At 48.0% G+C, this 22,036-nt stretch overlaps 1 non-coding gene across 1 annotated transcript; it reads left to right on the top strand.

Annotated features, from left to right (window-relative positions):
- Nucleotides 1-21,251: 21,251 nt before the first annotated feature.
- On the top strand, nt 21,252-21,333 carry TRNAS-GCU (transfer RNA serine (anticodon GCU)). The gene has a single exon. It is a non-coding gene; the product is annotated as a tRNA-Ser (tRNA).
- The last annotated feature ends 703 nt before the right edge of the window (nt 21,334-22,036 follow it).

Raw genomic sequence — 22,036 nt, 5'->3', positions numbered from 1 at the left:
GGAAATGCTCTGTGCATTACCATGTGTGACCACATGGTGCCACTGTTGCTCCATGCAGGAAACGCTCTGTGCATTACCCTGCATGACCACATGGTGTCACTGTTCCTCCATGCAGGAAATGCTCTGTGCATTACCCTGCATGACCACACGGTGTCACTGTTGCTCCATGCAGGAAATGCTCTGTGCATTACCCCGTGTGGCCACACCGTGTCACTCTTGCTCCATGCAGGAAATGCTCTGTGCATTACCCTGTGTGGCCACATGGTGTCACTGTTGCTCCACGGGGGAAATGCTCTGGGCATTACCCTGCGTAACCACACACAGTTACTGTTGCTCCATGCGCGAAATGCTCTGGGCATTACTGTGATGGAGTGGGGACTGTCTGTGTGGGGGATGGGAGAGCAGCAGGTGACTTTAGGTGAGGGACAGGACCTAAGCCTGTAACTTAAGTTAGGCAGCTGGGAGGGAGTCAGCACTTTTGCTCAGGAAGCTGAATAAAGGAAGGGGCTGGCTGGAGGGAGTTAGTTCAGTTTTGGTTTGGAGCTGGGTTGTTGGAATTCAGGGAATCCCAAACTGGGAACTAAGCTTCCTGAACCCCCAGAAGGACTCGATTGAGGGGTCCTGGTTGTGCCCAAAAGCCCTGCTGTATCCTTCATTCCTGTTGGCCAAAAAAACCTTCTGTTTTACTGGATGGCTGAGTCACTGTGTGTCCCAGGAAGAGGGGTGCAGGGCCAGATTCCACCACACTACGTGACACCCCCTAAGTCCCTCTGGGACCCCTGCAGCCTGGACGTAGGTATCTGTGCCCCCCACCAAACTCCTGAGCCCCCCCCGACCCCCTACAGCCTGGACCTAGATATCTGTGCCCCCCACGAACTCCCTAAGCCCCCCAGGGACCCCTTGAGCCTGGACGTAGGTGGAACCCTTCTGCCAGGCTGAACTGATAGCAGCAAGGACTGGGTTCAATACATAGGGGTCCTTTGCCTACAATGTAATGCAAACCAGCTCGAGCCCCCACCCAGTGACATGGGAAAATTTTACATACGCACTCCTAGGTGCCTCAAAGAGGCAATACTTCCCCTCTCGCAAGCACAGAGTCTGGGTGTAGCAGAAAATGTTTAATAACGTGAGATAAACAACATAGCATTAAATTGGGAAAACACCTCAACTAGGCCGTGTCCTTTTCTCTGGGCTCATGAGTCCAGCAATCCCCAAATCACCCCAAGGCTCCAAAGTCCAATATCTCCAACGTTTCAAGAGTCCAGCAACCCCAAAATCACCCAAAGTTGCGCAACCCCAGAGTTCAAGAGTCTATCTGCAGGGTTTTTCCCCCTGCCAGCCTGAGTAGAAAGGGGCACCTTATGTGGTCCACTGCTGACTGCTCTGCCTCTCCATGGGATTCTGCTTTTGCCTTCCCCACAAACTGCTCAGCTCCGTCCACCAGCTGCTCTGCCAGCTGACCTGTGTTCTGCTCCAGCTGTCCCCCAAAACTGCTGGACTCACCTCACTCCGTGAGCCACTCCCACAAACTGCTCCTGTCTGTCAACTACTGTGTTCTGCAATACAGTTTCAGAGTCCCCCACAAGCTAACACATCTTTTCAGTGATTTCAGCTCAAAAACCTAGAAATTCAACTTTTAAAAGAATAAAAAATCAACACTGCTATTCAACTGTTAAGAGAAAAAAAGTGCAATTGGTGTCTCTAGCTCACCCAAGGAGCCCACTCCCTTGTCTAGTGAGTGCCACTCAACTGATGGTGAGAATCCCTGTCTCAAAGTTGTTTCACAGTTCCTCATCCACACAATCAGGGTGACAACACTCCACATCTCACACCCCAACAACAAATAAACTGGGGATACCATAGCTGCCAAAGTAACCATCCCAGGCTGCCGTGGCCGTGTCACGCACGGTGGGTGTGTCTATGCAAACATGATCAGACCCTGAAATCCTTTTCCACACTTGCCATAATTCACCACCAGATGTGAGGGTAGAGTTCATCCTGCTTCTGTTTACATAGGTATCTGTGCCCCCCACAACCCCCTAATCCCACCAGAACCCATCTAGCCTGGATAATGGTATCTGTGCTCTCCACAAACCTCTAAGCCCCCCAGGGAACCCACAAGCCCAGATGTAGGCATCTGTATGCCCCACACACCCCTTAATACCCACAGGAACCTTCCAGACTGTGGGTAGGTATCTGTGACCCCTAGAGCCCCACAAAGTCCCTCGGGACCCCTACAGCATGGATGTTTGTATCTGTAACCGACAAAAACCGCCTAAGCTACCCAGGGCCACCTACCATCAGGATGTAGGTAGCTGTTCCCCCCCCAACACACCTAATCCCCCCGGAACCCCTCCAGCCTAGATGTAGGTATCTCTGACCCCACGAATCCGCTAAGACATGACAGGACCCCTCCAGCATCGACATAGGTATCTGTGCCCACACAACCCTCCTAAGACCCCCAAAACCCCTCCAGCCTAGACGCAGGTATCTGTGCCCAGCATGAACCCCCTAAGGTCCCTAGGACCCCTCTTGCCTGGATGAATGTATCTGTGCCCCTTACAAACCCCTAAGACCCCCCCCAGGATCCCTATAGACCGGACGTAGATATCTGTGCACCCTCACGAACCCACTGATCCTCCCAGCGACCCCTACAGCATGGAAGTAGGTATCTGTACCCCAAAATTCCCGAAAGCAACCCCACGACCCCTACAGCCTCGATATAGGTATATGTGCCCCCGCACAACTCCCTAATACCCCCAGAACTCCTCCAGCCTGGACGTAGATATTTGTGACTTCCAGGAACCCCCAAAGCCCTCCCCATGACTTCTCCAGTCCCTACATAGGTATCTCTGCCCCCACCAGCCTTCTAAGACCCATAGGGCCCCCACCAGCCTGGTTATAGCTATGTGTACGCCACACAAAACCCTAAGCTCCCCAGGGCCCCCTCCAACCGGTACGTAGGTATCTGCGCAACCACAAACCCTTAAGTCCCCCAGGGACCCCTCCAGACCATACTTAAGTTTCTGTGACCCTTACCAACTCCTTAAACCCCCAGGGACCACTACAGCATGGACGTATGTATCTATGCTCACCACAACCCCCTAAGCCATCCAGAGACCTCTCCAGCCCTGACGTAGATATTTGTGCCCCTCATGAAGCCCCTAATGCCCACCAGAATGTCTCCAGCCTGGACGTAGCTATCTGTGCCCCCCACGACCCCTAAGTCCCCCAGGGATCTCTACAGTCTCTACATAGGCGTGATGCTCTGTGCATTACCCTGCATGGCCACATGTTGTCACTGTTCCTCTATGAGAGAAATGCTCTGTGCATTACCCTGTGTGGCCACATGGAATCACTGTTGCTCCATCCAGGAAATGCTCTGTGCATTTCCCTGCATGGCCACATGGTGTCACTGTTGCTCCATGCAGGAAATGCTCTGTCCATTACCTGGTGTGGTCACAAGGCATCAATGTTGCTACCTGCGGGAAATGCTCTGTGCATTACCCTGCCTCGCCACACGGTGTCACAGTTGCTCCATATGGGAAATGTTCTGTGCGTTACCGTGCGTGGCCACATGGTGTCACTGTTGCTCCATGCAGGAAATGCTCTGTGCATTACCCAGTGTGGCCACACGGTGTCACTGTGGCTCCATGCGGGAAATGCTCTGTGCATTACTGTGATGGAGTAGGGACTGTCTGTGTGGGGGATGGGAGAGCAGGGGGTGACTTTAGGACCAGACACGTGCTCAGCCTGTAACCTGAGCTAGGCGGGGGGAGGGGTCAGCACCTTTGCCCGGGAAGCTGGACACAGGAAATGGCCAGCTGGAGGGAGTTGGGTTAGTTCAGTTTCGGTTTTGGTCTGGGTGGTTAGAATTCAGGGATTCCCAAACTGGGAACTAAGTTTCCTGAACCCCTAGAAGGACTTGATTGTGGGGTCCTGCTTGTGCCTCCAAGCTCTGCTGTATCCTTCGCTCCTGTTGTCCAATAAACCTTCTGTTTTACTGGCTGGCTGAGAGTCACTGTGAGTCCCAGGAAGAGGGGTGCAGGACCGGACTCCCCCACACTCCGTGACAGACCCTAAGCCCCTCCGAGACCCCTGCAGCCTGGACGTAGGTATCAGTGCCCCCCACAAACCCCCTAAGCCCCCGAGGGACCTATACAGCCAGAACATTGGTATCTGTACCCCATATAGACTCCATAAGCCCCTTGCGACACTCCAGTGTGCACGTAGGTATATGTGCCCCTCAGAAACCCTCTAAGCCCCCAGGAACCCCTACAGCCTGGACATAGGTATTTGCACTCCCACAACCCCCCTAAACCCCCCCTCCCGGGACATCTGCAATCTGGACGCAGATATCTGTGCCCCTCACGAAACCTCTAACCCCCCCTGGGAATGATACAGCCTGGACATACGTATCTGTGCCCACTCGAACCCCTAAAACCCACTGGTACCCCTACAGCCTGGACATCATAGGTGTCTTTGGCCCCCACAAATCCCCTAAGACTCCCAGGATGCCTCCAGCCTGGACGTAGGTATCTTTGCCCCCCACTAACCTCCTAAGCCCCCCTGGTAACCCTACAGCCTGGATGTAGGAATATGTGCCCCCCACGAACCCTCTAAGCCCCCATGGGACCCCTAGAGCATGGAGATTGGTATCTGTGTAACCCCCAAACTCTCTAAGCCCCCCAGGGACCGCTATGGCCTAGACATAGGTATCTGTGCACCCCAAGGCCCCTAAGATCCCCCGGACCTCTGCAGCCTGGCTGTAGGTGTGACGGTGCTGCCCGTGGGAGCCAGCTCAGCTCACTCAATCAGAGTGAATTGCAAACAAAACAGGGCAGACAAATCCCAAACGCTGCTGGTTATTTCAATACTTAGATTTACCAAGCCAGCACAAAACAGCTTCTGTAGTACCTCACTGGTTACTTAGAAGTTTAAACCACGCAGTTCCCTTAAAGTACCCAGCCTCAGGCCTCCATCCAGACACACCTGTTAGATATGATGATGATTCCTGAAAATCTTACTTCATCATATAAAAGAAAAGATTCTTCCGATCCCAAAGGATCAGCCACATAACCAGGTTCAATTATAACTTAGATTTTACCTAAAATACATGCTATCGCCAATTCTTATTAACTAAGCTAAAATTTATTAGAAAAGAAAAGAGAGAGAGTGAGTGTTGGTTAAAAGATTAATAGACATATAGACTTGAATTCAATTTTTGAGGTTCAGATACAAAGTAGACATGAGCTTGTAGTTGCCAAAAGTCCTTTTAGAAATAGTCCATAGGTTATAATCCAATGTCCATATTCAGGGTGGCTCCAGTCAATGACTGGGGATCTCAATCCTTGTGGCTTAAGGTTTCCCCCTCTTGAAACCCAATGCAGATCTGAGATGAAGAAGGATCGTGTCCCAGGTTCTTAAACATTTCCAGCAGCCTTTCAGCCTGAGAAAACAATAGGCTTAACTCTTCTTCCAAACATCCTGGCAATTAGTACATCCATCAAACAGTTCAGATACAGATTACCACAACCTTCAAAGAGACACAGACAATAATACTATTTCACTCAAGTATCATCATAAATGTTAATATTCTTTTTTTGCTCTTTGAATTAAAACTAGAGCAATAGACAAGACTTGTTTGCTGACATCACAAGACCTGAGCAAACACCTCCCCTTCTATATCTAACACTGCAGACTTGCATTTCAAAGCTCTGTTCATTTACATATCTTGTTAACCAGTTTTTAAGGTTCACCCACGGGTCAGGTCAGTCGGTGAGGTGAGTTAATTAACTCTTTCTGGCCCTGTCACCTTTCTATGAGATATTAGATTATACTTATGTCAGGGACTCTAACCCAGACGGCAAAGTTCGTTGTCTGACCGCGAGAGAGACAGGCAACACCAGCAAGGTCCGATCAAAAGCTCTTTATTGACAAGTGCACGCATCAATAGAGAGCAGCTCGTCTCCAGAGAGAACCAGCCTGCTCTTTACATCTTAGTATAAGCCTATGTAGACAGTTCCGTCGCGTCATAAATTATTCACTGGAGCAACCCACCCCCTTCTTCTAACAACTAGAAACTAGACACCTTTAGTATACATGCATGCCTAAAGTTAGAAATGTAGGGGAGTTAAAAACAAACAAAGAACAAAACCAGGGAGCGAAAACAAGGAGGCTGGGAAACTAGGACTCTTATCAGTTCTTCGAAGGAGCTGCCCGAACACAGCACATCTGGTACTATGCCAGGAATGCAGCTTCTCTCTTATCTCACTTTTTCCCAGCGCTTGTGAGACATGCTGCTGCTTCTCAGTGTTTTCCACTCAGGGATTACCCACAAACCTCTGTTAGCCTGACTTTGGTCAGGTTGGCATACCTGGTTTTGTCTGCTATATCTTTATTCAGTCCTAACAATCCCCCCTTTGTCCCTAGAGGACCATAATGGGACTCTTGGGACACATATCCATTTAACAATTGTATGGGGGAGGCTAGTAAACCATGACCCAAGGTCTGAGTGGAGGTCCTTAAAACTAAAAGTGTGATCAAGAGATATAGCATGGAAAACAACAGCAACATTCTTAATAGCTTGTAAATCTTTGTCAATTAAGCCAGAGTGATTAACAGCAAAGCAACATTTTTCCCCAATGCGAGCACAAGCCCCTCTCTAATTCAGCATTCATGGCATTTAGCACACGTCTATTTTGCAAAGTTACTTCTGCTACTTCATCAGTCTTTCGTTGCAACTTTTGGAAAGCGTCTATTAATGCATTAGCTGTTTTTTTTCAAGCTCTGCAGAAATATTTACAACTGCTCTCTTGAGCTAAGCCACCCACAATCCAGGAATGAGTGCACGGACAAAAGAGTGGAATCCTGTTTGTCTGACAACTAAGGGATTGGGGCACTGACTATAAATCAGTTAGGTATACCAAGTGGTCTAATTTCCCAGATGTTTCGGTGAATAGTCCAGTCCCATGTGCATCCTCCCCATGGACCCGTCAGGATTCGGTATGTGGAAGCCCACACCCCCCAGTCCAAATGCTTGGAAGGAGCACTGTAAATGTTTACACTTCCACCCAGAAAGTCTTTAGTATATCTCCATGACCACAGATCAGATGGTACTCCTGATGTGTCTGTAAGGGCAGTGGGCCAAGTCTGGTACTCAAGATCACTCCAAATGGCCATCAGCTGGTCATTCAGGAAATTCTGAATCTCCAAACATACTAGATCCCACTGCAATGCCTTCCCAGCCTCAGTGATATTTAATACCATCTTTCCTTGGTGTAGTACTATATTACATTTGTTATTTAACTATTTTCAGGTACTTTTAAAAGGCATTGACATTAATAGCATAGGAGGGGGTTACATTATTAGTCACTGGAATGGTTTCAATACAGGTAAAATTTCCAGTGGCAGAACAAACTCTTCGGGTACTTGTTATTTAAAATCCAATTAGAGAGAGCAATACATGCTGAAGAATTTATCCACAACACAGGGCACAGCCTGTAGAATAAACCCCAAAATCCAATCAATACCACATTCCCAAGCATGGGTCCCTCAAATTTTTTCTGCCAGTGTACAATTCTTTGTTTCTTCACCGGGGTCAGTTCTTAATGTCCTTTCTAGTCAGGAATTCCTGGACTTTAGCAATTTCAGTGGAGTGAGTGTTCCTTCTTCTTTCCCAAAACAGTCTTGGTGCAGCATCATATAGGGGAGAGGTTACTAGCACATCACCCTGTAATGGTTTTGCTTTTTCTAGAAAAATTCAAAGGCACAGTAGATCTGTCAGTGGATAAGGGAGAGGCTACTAGCACTTCACCTTGTACTTTTTCCCTACTGTCCAGAGGCACAGTGGAGCTAGAAGGTGAAATAGGCTAATCATCAGTAGAAGAATTCTCCCAGTGTGGAGGGGTCTTTTTGCAGTGAGAATCTTGGGTCCAAGCAGTCAGTCTTTGGTACTTCACAGCGGTGTTGGTAGTCATCAGGACTTAAGGGCCTTTCCAGCATGGAGCCAAGGCAGTCTTTCATTGGTGGACCTTTACATCAATCCCGTCTCCTGGTTCCAAGGAGTGGCAGGGCTGCTAGGGTCTTTGGGTAGCGCTTCCTTACCTGTGAGAAAAAAAACTTAACACATTTCATTAGTGCCTGGCAGTGTTTTTCAGATCTCATAGCTGCATGGGCAAATTCAAGCCCTCCTTTTCCTGGTTGTTAACCAAGTCTTAACTGTGAGCAGTGTCCTTGAATGGAGTCAGTGTCTTATCTATAGCCTGAGCTTGCTATTTTATTTTATTTTATTTTTTTCAGTTAATTCATTCTGTTCTTTGTGCTTCTTCCTTTCTTGGCTTCTTTTAACCTGCAAAGGAAACTTTCACTTTTTACTTATACACCTTTTTCCCAACAATGAACACCTACACATTGTCATTATACAGTACATTAGTCTTATTATTTAATATATGCCACACACACCCTTTTACTAAAATAACCTTATTACAGAGCTTTCGAGCAACAAGCCAGGACAAGCACACCCACTTTGAGGAGTTCACTCAATACAACCTCTAGTCCAATAGCCTTCCACCATCCCCAGCCCTCTGGCTAGAAATCTGAGGTAGCCAGAAAGATCCCAGGTACAATATGGGGAGTGGGTTAACTTTTCATGTCCTTGCTTTCAAAGACTGTTGGTATGCAAATTTTAACAACAATTTTTGCAATTAACAATTTGACCAATAAAGTTTCTTTTCCTTACTTAAGGAAATGCATTAGACTTTAGTATATCACATTCTCCTGATTTATCTAAACACTTTGTATTCCAAGTTGAACAAAACAAGTATCTGCATTTTAATTTAACCTTTTTGTTTGATTTTAAACTAGATTATTTTATAAAAATATTAAACACAAAAATTCCGGCCACAAGACAAACACCACAAGACAGAACATAGAACACAAAACATAATTTCTATTGTGCCAGTAAATGCATGGTACGTTGAATGCTGTTTAGCTGGCATCAGTTTTCTCTGATTATCTGAAAGACAAAAAAACAGAGGTCTACCCCTTCTGGGCAGACAATCATTGCTTAAAATAGACAAATACCCTTGTTGATTTCAGGAAAAACAGAGGAATTATCCCATATTTTATGTGTTTCATAGGCAGCCCAGGTTTCAGTGGCTCCTACCTTATCAGTTAGATAATTTGCATGAATACAGATGCTTTCTGGCTTGCTTTTTACTTTTAACTCTTGCTTTCAAACACTGAAAGAAAACATCACTACTTATAGTGCCCTTACAGCCTAATAAAATTTCAATAACATAGCACTATATATTTTCTTCAGCTAATTTAACTAAATTCTAAATGATTGCAATTAACAATTTCTTTGCCTCAATTTATTTACAAACATTTCAAAGACACCAAGAACTTTCCTCTTTAGCATTTTTACAAAGTTCAACTGCTGTTTCCTCCAGCAACTACAGAGTTAACTTCTCACTCTCCCTTAAATCACTTGCTTGTCTCCCAACAGCCACTTTTATCAACTCAAATCACCATTCCAAGTAAGTTCTGGGTATTTGAAATCCCCATGCTTACACTTACTTACTCCTTCCTTCCACTACACCCTTAAAGTTTTCCAACCTGTTTTCCAATCTCTCTGTCTGTTGCCTGCCCGCCTGGGCCCTGTCCTGCTTTTCTCACTGAACCGTCCCTTCCATAGGCACCAACTTCTTCCACTACCAGTTTAGCTAGGAGGGTGGGCTTCTCAACTAGCCCCCCACCCCTCCTGGTCTCTTCCCTTAAACATTCTTACTCACAAGACTACCCGAGTCCTCCTTCATGAGGATTGCCACCTAGACGAAGACACATGGCCCATTGGGCAAAGGCCATTTACTTAACATATAATTTGAAGGACTACTCTTAGAGGGTTTACCCAGAGACTCATTCATCTGTTTGACACTTAAACAGAAAAGAGAATTACACAGAGAGCAGAGGGAATTACAGTCTAAGCCAGACTTTCCCACTTCTATACACTGACCGCTACAGGGGACAGGACAGAAGGATCTCAATTTAACCTCAGAGCTGTCTCGCACACATGGCTTCCACTCCGAGGAATTACGAACAAGAGGTTCAGTTCCACCCACACTCCTAACACCCAAATGAACAGAGAAAAAAAAACAACAACAGTAACTGGTTAAATAGAACAGAACCAGAACCAAATAGTGTTTCCTTATCCTATTAGGACTCACTTTTACTCATGCAGTTCTCAGCATATAACACCAACAGTACCAAGCAAAGCGAACACAAAATAACAAGGGTAAAACAAATAGATGGTGTAAATTCTGCAGGGCTCCCCCCTTCTTAATTGCTCACCAAACTGTGACAAATTTCTGTTACCAATCTATCCCTCATGTCAGATGATCAGGCTGACACTACAGGATCGTTGGGGGAAGATAAAGAAAACACACCATATAACTGAATTTTAAAGCTTCATTAATAAAATAATAAAACAACAACGGAGAGTGTTGGGAACGCTCCCACATCACTCAGGAAAATATTAATGCCCCAAGCCCGAAGCTCCTTTCATACTTACACACGTACGTCCAGACTGGCCACTTCTGTGTATAATGTTCAGAGGAGGGGGAGAGGTGGAAGGGAGATTATCCTGTATACAGCTTGTCCAGAATTTCCAACATGCTTCTGCTCTTGGGAGGGCTGTTCTTTTACACCCTGGAATCTCCTGCGGCGTCTCTTTCAGAGATTCCAGTCCAGGTCGGCTGCCTGTGGCTTCTTTGGTGTCACCAAGCCACACCGACTCCAGGGTCACAAAGGCACACTGTTGGATCTTACTGGACAGTTAAGCTTTGCAAATGTAATTTCAGTTCTGTAACTTGTATTTCCTTTGCTTCGCCTCTGTCTATATTTTTTCCTTCACAGCCAGCTGGGGCCGAAAGCAGCCCCTCCCTGCACCAAGCACAGTCCGCGCCGATTCCTGACCCTGAACGCAGAGCACCCCCCTCCTTCCATCCCGGAGCCAAGATGATTTTTAAATTAACCCGTTCCTTATGTCTTTTTCTTTCTTTTTCTCTTTCCCATTAAACATTCTAGTAGCAATGCTAACTACTTCAGACAAACTTTTCCCTTGCGTACCATCTGGATGCTTTCTAAATCTTTTTGCAATATCCTTTGCACATTGTGACATGAAAACCATTTTAACCATCTCCTTTCCATGATCAGTTTCAGGATTTAAATTCCCATGCTTTTTAACTTCACAAATCAGTCGAGCACAAAAGTCAGAGAGGTGCTTATCTGGATGCTGAACACAAGCAGTCACCTTGCTCCAATTTAGAGTAGCCTCCCCTGCATCTCTAATACCATTCAAAACAGCTTTTAAAAATCCATCCAACTTTGTCTTTTGAGCTGGATTATTGGGATTCCAGTTAGGGTCAGTAATTAGCCAAGGTGCATTCAAATGAGCTGCAGATTTTTCTTTTACTTTTTGTCTTTCATCTTCTGTCATGAGAGTATCTAATAACTGATTTACATTTGCCCAAGTGGGCACATGAGTGAAAAAGATTGTGCAGAACATTCTTTCCACTGCCTCAGGATTGTCTCATAAGTGAGGCATAGTGCACTGCCAGTTAAACAAATTTGAAATTGCAAACAGGGTATGGGTAAAACCATCTCATGTTCCCCAGCAACCAGTAGAACCAGATAAGTTCTCAATGAGGCTTGTAATATCAGAGGTATCTCAGAAACATTCTCTCTCATGGAGTTAAGTAACCTAGTGGGGGTCCACAAGGGCAAGGACAAGGGCTGCTGTAATATTGGGGGTGTTTGAAAAGCAGTCCCTGACCAAGTTTGCAAAAGGCTGGCTGGAGGCTGCACAGAGGGGGTGAGGCTGCCTGATTCCTCTGAAGATGAGGGAACATCACTCTGAGCTCCCCCTTGATTCTCCTCTGTCCCTGAACTGTCCCTAACCTGCTTTTGAATCCTTGCACTCCATCAGACGGGGAAGAACAGGAACAAAATTGTCCTCCTCCCGGTGCGGCTCTGGTGCATATGGTGGGTGATTTTTTTACAAGAGCTCTCCATACAAACAGCTTCAAAAGCTACCCATCCCTCCATGGGTTTATAATTATACCATACAAACAAGTAATCCATTTGTCTCGGCCTAAGATCAACCAAAATATCCCTTAAGGAGTTCCTCCTATCTGTGGAAAAGGTTTCACCCACCGGCCAGTCTCTAGTTGGGGACAAATGAAAGGTAAATGATGGCCATTGGATCCAACACAGATTTCTCATCTTAAATTTAACTAGATCAGCTGTCTCAGAAATCTCTTTCCAATCTCTAAGTATCAGAGACAACGGGGCATCCCCCGGGCACTTACTGCCAACTTGTCTCATTTTAATGAAGGGACTCTAACCCCTCTTCATGAAGGAACTCTAACCCCTCCTCCCCGGGTCGAGGTAAAGGGACTCTAACCCCCACCTCCCCGCGTCGAGCGCTCGCTTACCTCTCCAGGGACTTGAACACTTGGACTGAGACTCAAACCCAGGCTGGGACTCTAACCCAGACAACTTGGATCCTGTGCAAACCTGGACTGGAACTCTAACCCAGACCTGGACTGGGACTCTAACCCAGACCTAAGTAGTCAGGGACCCTAACCCCGACAACCTGGACCCTACTCAATGGGTAGGTGGACGTTGCTGGATTTCCAAGAGTTTCAGCTGGTTCACAGAACACGCCTTATCGCCAACGCAGAGATCAGATCACCAGGCAAGGCTCCTCTAAACTGGAGGATGCGCGCTGCGTTGCCTCAGGGTCCGATCCCCCGCCGGAGAGTCAGACGGGTCCCGGCGGAGTCGCCAAAGATGTCAGGGACTCTAACCCAGACGGCAAAGTTCGTTGTCTGACCGCGAGAGAGACAGGCAACACCAGCAAGGTCCGATCAAAAGCTCTTTATTGACAAGTGCACGCATCAATAGAGAGCAGCTCGTCTCCAGAGAGAACCAGCCTGCTCTTTACATCTTAGTACAAGCCTATATAGACAGTTCCGTCGCATCATAAATTATTCACTGGAGCAACCCACCCCCTTCTTCTAACAACTAGAAACTAGACACCTTTAGTATACATGCATGCCTAAAGTTAGAAATGTAGGGGAGTTAAAAACAAACAAAGAACAAAACCAGGGAGCGAAAACAAGGAGGCTGGGAAACTAGGACTCTTATCAGTTCTTCGAAGGAGCTGCCCGAACACAGCACATCTGGTACTATGCCAGGAATGCAGCTTCTCTCTTATCTCACTTTTTCCCAGCGCTTGTGAGACATGCTGCTGCTTCTCAGTGTTTTCCACTCAGGGATTACCCACAAACCTCTGTTAGCCTGACTTTGGTCAGGTTGGCATACCTGGTTTTGTCTGCTATATCTTTATTCAGGCCTAACAATTATAATGTCACAGTCTCGGGGAGTTGACTGCTGCAGCTCCCCGTAGACTCTGCCTGCGCCTCTCACCGAGCTGGAGTACAGCAGGCGAGGGGAGAGCACTCAATGTATTGCATCTACACTAGACGTGATATATCAACCCCCGCTGGATCGATCTCTGCCCACCGATTCGGCAGGTGGTATAGACATACCCCGAGTATCTGGTGATCGGAGCTGGACCCCCGAGAGGGACACATTGAAGGAACTCAGGGGTTAAGGTGCCTCTATTGTCAACTGTCAGGGCTGCTGTGGCTCAGAGGAGGGTGCCTGACTGCCTGGCAGGCTTAGGCGCCGCAAGCCTTGGAGGTGGGAGAAGTGAAGCGGCCACGGCGTGCTCGGGGTGCTCGTGCTCGGAGCAGGGGTGAGCTCGGGCGACGGGGGTGCCGCAGGGCAGAGCAGGAGAGTTGCCACAAGAGGGGAGCCTCAGGGTGGAGGGGGGAGCTGCCACGGGTGGGGCGCCTCAGGGCAGGGGTGCGGGGGGGGGAGGGTGCAAGGTGGAAGTTTTGCCTAGGGCATGAAACTTCCTTGCACCGGCCCTGCCCCACGCCCTGCCTGCAGCCAGCCCTGCACCCCCTGCCCTGCCCTGCCGGCAGTCTGCCTCTGTCTCCAGCCAGCCCTGCACCTTCTGCTTTGCCTGCACCAGCCGCATCCTCCCTGCCCTGTCTCCAGCCAACCCCTGATGCACCCCCCTGCCTGAAGCCAGCCAGCCACGCAGCCCTTGCCCTGCCTGAAGCCAGACCCTACCTCCAGCCAACCCCACATCCACTGGTGCCCTGCACTTCCCAGGGCAGTAACCCTGCACATCTGCTTCAATGAGAGGGGCAGGGAGCAGCTGGGACCCACACATGTGCACACCCTAGGGTGACCAGACAGCAAGTGTGAAAAATCGGGACGGCGTGGGGGGTAATAGGATCCTAGATAAGACCCCAAAATTCGGACTGTCCCTATAAAATTGGGACATCTGGTCACCACAGCACACCCCCAGGACTCCTGAGTTCCATTGCTGGGTTTCCTATTGGTTCCTCTGCTGGTTGTTTTCCTTTTTCTGGGGACTTTGGGCAAGTTGCTCCCCACTCTCGGGCTCTGTCCCCAGCAGTCAAATGGGGATTTCATACCTTCCCGCTATTGGAAAGTGCTGGGAGAATCCCCCAGCAAAAGCTGCTCTGACAGTGCTAAGCAGCATCTGACCATTCAAGGTCGGAGCTCACTGCCCAGGAGGAGTGCTTGGCTCTGGGGTTTCACTTCAGCCCAGTGTAGAGAGAGAGCCCTAACCATGGAGTTTGGCTCAAGAAGACCAAGTCTCCAATTTGTTAAGGGTGTTTTGAATTTCAATCCTGTGCTCCAAAGTGCTTGGTGTCAGTTGTAAACTTTAGGAGCATGCTCTCCACTCCATTTTCCAAATCATTCATGAAAATATAGAATAGTACCTGACACCAGACTGATCCCTGCCAGACCCACTAGGTTCACCCTCCCCGTTGGGCAGCTAAACATGGAGAAGGGCTCCTGGAGTCTTGGCTTTCAAACAGCTCTGCACCCACATTACACTGATTGCAGCTGGACTACATTTCCCACGTTTGCTTCTGAGAATGTCCTATGGGACTGTGTCGAAAGCCTTAGTAACACCAAGCTAGATCCCATCTATTGTTTACTCACCTCTACCAGGCCCAGAACCCTGCCAAAGAAGGAAAGAGGATTGGTTTGGAATGATTTGTTCTTGACAATTCCACGCTCACTAGTCATAAGAACCAAATCATCCTGTAGGTGCTGCTGACAAACTGAGTGTTTAAGAATGTATTGCAGGATCTCTCCAGCTATGGCAGTCAGGCTAGCTAGTCTGTAAGTCCCAGAGGTCTTTTTGTTCCCCTTTGAAAGATAGGTCCTGTCTTGTTCATGGATGGGAAGATGTTCTTTTTCAGGGGTCTCAGACGAGAACTGGGGCACAACACCTGGTTTGTTAAGGCCACAAAAACGGAGGCAGGAACCTCTTCTCTGCTGCTGGCAAAGAACCACAGGTACCTAAAAGATAGGGACTCACATCTTTGAATGGGCTTTAAAAAGGCAGTGGTTAATAAGTTTGGCCCCGACCATTTCTTGTTTCCACAGACTAGACATTTTAGCAAACTTTAGAATTCCTTGGTGCTAAAACACTGTGAAACTCCCCTTTCTCCTTCACAGAGGGCTTTAATACCCCTTATCTCACTTGGGCTCTAAACTGCCCATAGTTCGAGAACTGTTCCTGTTCCGATTGGACAGATGGGAGAAGGGAAGTGACCTACCCAAGGCCTACACAACAAGGCGATGGCAGAGCCAGAAAGAGAAGCAACCAGTTCTGACTCCTGTTCTAACAGATGAAAACACCCCAGCGCCCAGGAATCGAGATGGTGGGAAAATTTCATTCAAACCGTTTCTGTCCGAAAATCCCATTTAGACTAAACCAGTTTGTTTCTCAGAATCATAACAAGTGGGATGAAAGATCTTTGCAAAAATATTTTCTTGCAAAACAAAAGCATCTCCTCTTTGTCAGAGTGTGTTAAATTGTCTCCTCGCACACAAAGAGGAGACACTTACATCTCAACCATTAGATAAGATGCTTCAATCTGAGCTAAGTCGTTGCTACTATTAACAATTTCAAAATAAAAAAATACAAATAAAATAGACGATTTCAGCTAATCTATTATGTCATAATCTGGGAAACTTCATATTATGCACTACTTCTAGTGACACTCCCAAATGGATCCGCATCCTTCACCCACCCTGAGGTAGGTAAGAGCGGATCATTATTATCCCTACTTGAAAGAGGGAGAAGCTCAGGCTGAGAAAGAAGAATTGACTTGTCTTAGGTCACACAGCCCGTCAGAGGCAATGTTGGGAATAGGACCGAAGAGCCCTGTTTTTCAAACAAACCATTGGATCTTGAATTTCAGACATTGAATGACCTGAATACTGTGCTCTCAGATGAGCTCCAGACCAACAACAGTGACAGTAATTATTCAGCAAGTATTTGAGGAGAACTGCAATGTTAGAGGGAATCATCAACTGCTCAGAGACAATTAATGCAGAGAAGCAGCAAAATTAATCAAAGATAGAACTGGTTCTGACTTATTTACTTGATCTTAAAAGAGAATAACAAGGACCTGAGTCTCCTCCCTGTCAACATCCCCCTGCTCAACCAATCAGGGTAGAGACGGAGGACGGGAGGCTGAGGGTTCTCACCAGAGAGCCCAAACGATGGCCCAGGTCACCGGTGGGGATCACTGCCCGAGCACTATTTCAGTCCCACATTTTTGGGTGGACCTTCCATAGTGGGAGCTGCAGAGGACTTCCCTGCAACACACACACACACACCTCCGTCCTGTTGTTGGGAAGGGAACAGGAGAAAGGACAAAAGAAGCAAGAGAAGAAGAGGAGGGAGGGATGGAGGAAGAGGTGAAACAAAAAGGACAAACCCTAATGTCCCCAGCGATTCTAAGGGACAAAATCCCAGGTGCGCAATAAAATTCTGCCTCAAGCTCGTGTTTTCCATGCCTAGAATTCACTTGTCACCAGATAGATCAGACTGAACAGGTTTCAAACCTCCAGGAGGCTCTTACCTTCTAAACAGGGACGGCTGTTTTCTAGTAAAATCACTACAAGGGAAGGAGGAAACTCGAAAGAGGTTCCTCCTGGCGCTCACGTCCATGACCCCAAATAATCTCTCAGTCCTCAAAGAGAGACCTGGAGAAGGAAACGTGCTGAAGCAAAGCCACAGAGGTCTCTGAGGTTTCCCTGGCCCCTCGCCCCTGTCCTGCCTGGCTGATGTCAGCATCTCTCTGTGAGGTCACCACCTCCCCACCACCTTTGACCAATAGTCTGAGGTCCTGCAAAAGGCCTTTGTGATGTCACTGCCACACCCTTCCCTTGCTGGGCTAATGTCCTGCCCCTGGCCAGGCACTTTGGAGGTTTGGGCTACTCCCTGTGGATCACCCCACTCAAGGAGCGTTCGTTCTAGGCAGCAAGCCGGCTAGACAGGAAAACATCAGACGCTGCTCCCAATGCTACACTCAGTTTTTCAGAAATTAGTCGACTTCATGGTCAGAAGACACCATTAGAGCATCTAACCTGCATATCACAGGCCTCCTGTATGACATAACAGCTACTTTGGGGCAAACACATTCCAGAAAGGCATCTAGTCTTCATTAAATGACATCAGGAGATGGTGAATCCACCACTTTCCTTGGTAGCTTGCTCCTGTGGTGAATCATCCTCGCTGTTGACTATTGTGCCTCAGTTGTAATATGAATTTGTCTCTTTTCACTTTCCAGCCATTGGGTCTTGTTATGCCTTTCTCTGCTCCATTCAAGAGCCCGTAAATACCCAATCTTTTCTCTCCATTAAGGCCCTTCAACATTTCAATGAAATCACCTTTCAATCTTCTTTTGATAAGCTAAACAGGTTGAGCTCTTTCAATAGCTCACTGGAAGGCATTTTTCTCCAGCCCTCAGAACATTTGGTGGCTCTTTGCTGCCCTATCTCCAATTTCACAACATCTTTTTCAAATGAGGATACCAGAACTGGAGGCAGTATAAAGGTTGTATAAAGGTAAAATTAAATAGGTTGCAGAGGAGTTATTTTTAATTTCGGCTTTTGTTGCTAAAAATTTTGTCTCTCTGCGGTGAGAAAAAACACTCCCCGAATGCCAAATTTGAGCCATGAAAAGCGGCAGTGTGAACAGCGCATCATAAGTGGAGCTGTGCTCCCGGTGACAAAGCTCCTGCCCCTCATTGGAGGTAGTTTGGCTTTGTTGCCGGGGAAGCTCTCTCTCAGCGATAAGGACGGCCACACAGCGCACCTTACAATGGCACGGTTAGAGTGGCACAGCTGCACCGTGGTAAGGTGCGCGGTGTAGACACAGCCTCAGAGCTGGGGAAAGCCAACAGGCGCTGAGGAGCACAGGGTTCAGACAGAGACATCCGTTAGGAGAGGAACTATTCACAGGGATTCTCTATAGCCTAGTAAGGTGGAGAGGATGGAAGATGATAATGTACAGGTAGGTTCTGATGAGAAACAGTGAAATGAAAGAGTCTCCCTCAATTACATCATGTAATAGCAGACAGCTAAAATGGGACACATTTTAGAAGTGCTTAAATACAAACGCTAAACGTCTAAGTACTAAGACTGGTGAATTTGAGTGCCTGGTATTGAGTGACGATATTGATAGAATAGGCATCACAGAAACCCTTGCACCCCTCCTGCACCCACATGGGGAGACTGACCTGTGTGCATGGAGCAGCTGGCATTGCTGCCCCCCACTCCTCCCTGGAACGCTGCTCATCTGGGCACCCCTAGGGGCTGTGGGATGTGGGGGCAAGAAGTGAGATCATCCGAGCTCCCTGCATCCAGGTCACTTTCCTCAGCCGGGCTGCATAGCGGGAGGGCAGAGAGCAGCAGCTTCTGATGCTCCCCTCACAGCACAGCCCAAGTGGGAAAAGTGACCAGGACGCATGGAGCACATAGGGTTGCTCCTTACTCCCCTCAAACCTCTATGGACCCATGGAGGAGCATTGGGGCAGGGGAGAGCAGTGAGCACCTTTGCACTGCCACACGGTGCCCTTTGACCCCTAGAGCCCTGGGCGGCTATCGGGCTGCACCACCCCTAAGGCCGGCCAGGCTCCACAGAACGAGCAGCAGAAAACACAGAGACTGGCCACACACTGAGCAGTGGTAGCCTGGGCGGCTCGTAATGGAAGCTCAGGGGGGAGGGGTGTCATAACATTTTTTCCCAGATTTGGACCTTAGCGTCCAAAATATGGGTGTTAGCATGAAAATTAAGCTTGGAGATTACCAGCTTGGACCTGGTAAAGCTGCCACCAGCCAGGGATTTATACAGTGCCTGGCTCACTGTGGTCTCCCCAAAACCTTCCCCGGGGGACCCCCAGACTCAGATGCCTTGAATCTCACAACAAAGGGGAATAAACCATTTCCCTTCCCCCTCCTCCCCTCCAGGTGTTCCCTGCCTGGGTTCCTGGAGAGATATACAGAAGCAAGCTCCGTGAATCTAAACAGAGGGACTCCCCCCTCCCTGTTTCCAGTCCTGGAAATAGAAGTACCAAGATAGCTAATCTCTCTCCCCCTTACCCAGAGGGTATGCAATGTCAGGCTAGTAAATCTAACACAACGAGATTTTCCCCCTGACTTCTTCCTCCCACCAATTCCCTGGTGAGCTGCAGACTCAATTCCCTGAGTCCCCACTAAAGAAAAAATCCAACAGGTCTTAAAAAGAAAGCTTTATATAAAAAGAAAGAAAAGGACATAAAAATGGTCTCTCTGTATTAAGGTGACAAATACAGGGTTATTTGCTTAAAGAAAAAAATGAATAAACAGCCTTATCCAAAAAGAATACAATTTAAACATTCCAGCAAGCTACACACATGTAAATAGAAAAAAAACAATATAAACTTATTGTCTTATTATCTTTGTACTTACAACTTGGAAACAGAAGATTAGAAAGGCAGGAGATAGAAAAATCACTCTCATAGCCGAGACGCCACAGACACAAGACAAAGAACAAAGAACTCACACACAAACTTCCCTCCACCCAGATTTGAAAAGTCTTGTTTCCTGATTGGTCCTCTGGTCAGGTGTTTAGGTTACTGGTGTTACCCCTTTATAGGTAAAAGAACATTAACCCTTAGCTATCTGTTTATGACAAGGGGGCTCAGCCTCCCCAAACCTTGCACTGCCAAGGGGACAGTGGGGCCCATGATCAGGGGCCCTGGCCAAGTTAGGTCCCCCTGGAAAAGTCTCCCCTATGTCAGCCCCAGGGCTGGAGGAGCTCCCACTCCCTGCTACAGCCCGGGGGCTGCAGCAGGGGCACAGCGCTTCTCTGGTCTCAGTGCCACAGCGGGGCAGGGGTAAAGGAGTGATAGGGTGGGGCTGATGGGGGAAGGGGTGGAACAGAAGTGACAGTGGATGGGGCCATGGGTGGAAGGGGGTAGAGCCACAGACAGAAGGTAGGGGCATGGTTCTGGTGCTGGGGCCCCCACACTTGTTCTCCCTTTCCCGGGGGTTTGGCATCACTAGCCCCGGCTTAGCGAGTAGGGTTCAGTGGTCCCCATAATGTGCGGTGCGACTCCTAGGGAGACACAGAGGAACATTCATGGGGGCACCTCAGGACCTGAGCCAGCCCACACAGAGGGCAGGGAGGGAGCACCACTCTGCCTCAGCTCTTCCCCAACCCCACCCTCAGCCTGAGACTCTGGCTCCCAGCCCGGCGTCGACCCCTTTACCCCTGTCCGCACCCCTCTCCACAGCAAGCAACAGCCCCACTCCTCCCAGCCCCGGTTCTTGACCGTGGCTTCCGAGTGGCCACAGCCATGGCTAAGAGGGCACAATGTGAAATGTTTGGGGATCACTGGTTTAGGGTGACGTCCTCAATCACTTCTCTGCAGTCCAATAAAAGCTATTCCTCACTCACCTACACCTCCATCAGGACGGACTAGGTATGTTCTGCAGCCCTTCACTCATACAGGAAGGAGAATAACATTTCATTCCACTCAATCCTAAAGTGATTTGTAACCCAAGACCATCCAAAAATGGTCATTTTGGGGAAGCGGCCCCATCATGCTGCATAGCTAGGCAGAGTAGGTGTGTCTATGCAAACACGATCTGTTCCTGAAGTCTTTCCCAGCTCCTCACTAGATGAGAGAGGGGAGCTCATTCAAGACCCTGCTTACGCTTAGTATTGAAAAACTCCTTAGTGTCCCTATCTCTGCGGCCTTAGATTTCTCCTCCTGTCCGTTTTTGACAACTCAGATGAGGTGACCGAGTGGTTAAGGTGATGGACTGCTACCCCATTATGCTCTGCATGCATGGGTTCAAATCCCATTCTCATCAGAGGCATTTAGTCTTCACCCTCCTTTATAGACAACCATCTCCCCCTTTGGTACAATAACAGATCAAACAATGTTGCTTGTGTTACCCAAAATTGGGTCAGTTAGTAAGCTTAGAGAGGACTAATAATGCCCCTCCCCCCCAGAGTTTGGCAGAAAGCAGCACATTTATTAGCTTGATAGCTAAGCTCAAAAGAAGGGATGGGGGAGGGTGTCACACTCATACTCACGCTCCCAGGACAGGCCTGGCAGTGGAGATGTCAGGATCCTTTAAGGTAAGTGTCCCACAGCGCAGCGATGGACGGTGCGATGAAGATCAGTCTCCCTGAGGTGCAATAGAATGTACACAGCGAACCACTGGCCAGATGGGCCGGATGAAGGGCATTCACTGGAGGTACAAAGGAGAGTGGGAAAGCCACTTCACAGGCATTCAAAGCGGGAAAGGACACAAGCTGGGGGAGTTTAACAGACCTTTTGAGCATACAGGTTATACAGAGCATACAGATCACTGCTGCTCCTACAACATGATAAGTCTCAAGCAGCATGTTTCTTACTTTGCCCATCTGTCAATTTTGATGATTATTGATGGAATAATTTTGCCATTGGGTTGTGTGTTTACACAGAATGACATTTACCAACAAATACACCAATTCTTCCAAGCCTGCCTAGTCTGCAGTTGATGGGTTTAGAGGGACACATTCACTCTT

This window comes from Gopherus flavomarginatus, unplaced genomic scaffold (genome assembly GCF_025201925.1).
Source record: "Gopherus flavomarginatus isolate rGopFla2 unplaced genomic scaffold, rGopFla2.mat.asm mat_scaffold_45_arrow_ctg1, whole genome shotgun sequence".
In the NCBI taxonomy this organism is placed as follows: domain Eukaryota; kingdom Metazoa; phylum Chordata; order Testudines; family Testudinidae; genus Gopherus; species Gopherus flavomarginatus.
The sequence above is the reverse complement of the archived record's forward strand: the minus strand, read 5'-3'. Positions and strand labels throughout refer to the sequence as shown.